Genomic DNA, 2,999 nt, shown 5'->3' with positions numbered 1-2,999 from the left:
AAGACCAGGATTTGGTGGGAAATTTCGTTTTTGTGAACTGGCTTCTCTTGTGCAGAGAGCTGTTGATTTGCTGCTGGGTGGCAGTGTCTTGGTTGCATTGCATTGGTAACTATTGGGCTCTAGGCCTTCTATTATCTTTTATTGAAGGAAATAAAAAATAACTACATCTACTTTGTAATTATCAAAACGGAGCAGTTCAACCCAACAGCAGGTCTCACACCATGGCTAAGGTGATTATTGGGATTCTCCCATGCAAGAACAACACCAGGGGTCAGAATTATTGCATATGGCATAGAGACAAACACACACTGATTCCAAAAGGAGCTATGCTTTCAACCTTGTCAGTGTCAGTGAGGGTCGGTGCTTAAGATGCTCGTTAGCTACAGCTGAGGAACTCAGTAGTCACCAGCTTTTCGCTAGCAAATGTACAGGTGTGTACAAACGGGGGTAGGAGGGATCAAAGCAATACACACAGGAGCAATCCTTGCTCGCCACAGACAGTGGAGCAACCCGTGTTTTCGGGCCCCAGCCTCCTTTGCTCCCCAGCAGAATGAATGAAGCCTTGACTCAGGCACTGTTGCCACAAAAACCCAGGTGCATCTTAGGGTCCTACCCCAATGAGCTTGGGAGCTAAGCTCTGTGTCCCCAGAGAGCAGTGTTGTCTGCTCTCAAAGCCAGCCTAGCCACTTCAGTCATTCAGGGGACAGCAAGCCCAGGAGATCCTGGGGGGAGGTGCTCTGTCACCCTGAACTCATGGAGAAGACTTCCCCTGGGGCGGGAAGGGGCCTGCACCAAAGGTGGCCTGGGGACAAAGCAGTCATTTAGCTGGTGAGGCTGCCTTCCAAAGGCCAGCAAAGCCCTGCTTATGCAGCCCCACCTCTGCCTCCTTCCCAGCCCCCTGCCTTTCTCGCCTGGCGAGTCACTTTAAGAGCAGGTGGCCTGGAGAGAATAAATGTCAAAGAACTTCCCACCTCCCCCGCCCCACAGACAGGCTGCCATCTAAAAATAACCCCTCTGGTCTCCAGCCAGGCCGTCCCTAAGCTGTGCCCCTCCTGAGTGCTGAGCTCCCACGGCTGGGAATCTGGCTGCATCCCGTCCTCCCCAAGCCGTCCAAGCGCCGCTGATCAAACAGGCCAGCTGATCGATCGGCTGGACGGAGTCATTTCAGGGGCAGCTGAGAGGTAAGCTGGGGCTGCTAGCACTGGCCTGTGCCAGCGTGGAAAGGTGCTGGATGGAGGGCACAGCATGCAGTGAGGGCACAGCGCTGGCTGGTGCCCAGGCTCACAATACTGCACATGGAGAGAAGCCCCAGTTAATAACAGCTCCTCTTCAGTGCTTGTCCTGCAGGGAGCCTTCCAAAGTGGCCCCCAAACTGCTGCTCTCACTCTGCGGCACCAGGGGAGTCACTCTTCAGCCCTTCCCACCAACCCTTCTCTCCAGAGCGTGTCAGGAATGGTGTTGCAGGCTTCAGAGCCCCCATCTGTGGGGCCCCTGGTAAATCCGGGTAGCCTGAAGCCAGAGCATGTTCCCTCACTGTTGCCATGTGCTCTCTATAGGGAAATGTCTCTGGAGGAATGTGCAAACGCTTAGTGGGATTTGAAGCTATAACAAGGCTAGAGGGAGAGAGGAGGTAAACAGGTGATTCTGGGAGGAGGAGTTTATATTAGGCCAGATCCTCTGATGGTGAAAACTGGGGTAGCAGCATTGTAGTCAATGGCCAGTGGACTGGACTGTCAGGAAAGTCTTCCTGGCTTTGCTACAGACTGATTGTGGGACCCTGGGCTAGTCATTGCACCTTTTTGTGCTCCTATTTCCTCTGTCTGGTTAGACTGGCAGCTCTTCATGGTAGGACTGTCCCTTCCTATGTGTCCATTTCATTTTCATGCCCATTGGTTGTTTTATTATTGTAGCACATCGGAGCCACAGTCATGGGCCAGGCATCCAGCATGCCAGGCGCTGCACAAACACAGAACAAACCGTCCCTGTGGTGTAAGGCTATGTCTACACCTAAAACTTAGGCTGACCTCGTTCCAGCTCAGGACTGTGATGAATTTCACACCTGGTGCGACAGAGGTAGGGTGACTTCACCCCTGTTGCAGATTCAGCTAGGTGGATGGAATAATTCTTACTCTACCCAGCATATGGGGAACTGCCACACAGCTCTCCCCCTCAGCTCTTCTCTCCAGAGCACGTTGGAAGGATTCTTTCCTTGACTTAGCTACTGCCTCTCTGAGAGGTGGACTAATGCCAACAATGGAAAACCCTCTTCTGTTAATATAGGAAGCATCTACACCATGGCGCTACAGTGCCATCGCTGTGTTGCTGTATTTTAGAGTTTGGAAAGTTTAGACATACCCTTAATATAAGATGAGTGACAGCGGATGGATACAGACAGAGAAATGGGGTGGGGGGAATACAAGGAAACAATGAGGCCATCAGGCAGCAGGCTTGGTGGTGGTCTCAGCACACCAGCAGCCTAAACACTGTCAGGGTTCTTGCAAGCTTCATGGCAAAGGAGCAGTTTAAGGCGGGTTTTGGAGGAGGAAAATGGGCTAGTTTTGCAGCAGTTTATTGGGAGGGGCACCCTGGGGGAAAAGCCACACAGGCCACTGAAAATATGCTTCATTCAATCAGATTCTCTCCTCTTTCTAAGAGGAGCCAGAAATTGGTTCCCAACAGGAGACAGTCAGTGAAGTCAGGGGCTGCAGGGGAGAGGTACTTAGTCCAGCAAGGGGAAGTGCTCTGGGGAGCACCTTTGAGACTGGAACCTCTGGAGACATGTGCTTTGTGGGGGGCGTGAGGGAGATGAGGGCATTGACAGACAAGTCATGGAAGCACTCGTCATCAATCCTGCTTGTGCCTATAAGTTTTTTGGGAGAATCAGCCTTTATGAACGCCCATTGGTGCTGGGAGGAGAGAGTTGCTACTGACCTTCCCTTTCAGGGCAAGCAGCCAATTATTCATTCCCCTCTTTCATTGCTTGCTAAGCAGGGTGGAGT

Source organism: Dermochelys coriacea, chromosome 9, assembly GCF_009764565.3.
Source record: "Dermochelys coriacea isolate rDerCor1 chromosome 9, rDerCor1.pri.v4, whole genome shotgun sequence".
NCBI lineage: Eukaryota > Metazoa > Chordata > Testudines > Dermochelyidae > Dermochelys > Dermochelys coriacea.
This window is presented reverse-complemented; position numbering follows the sequence as displayed.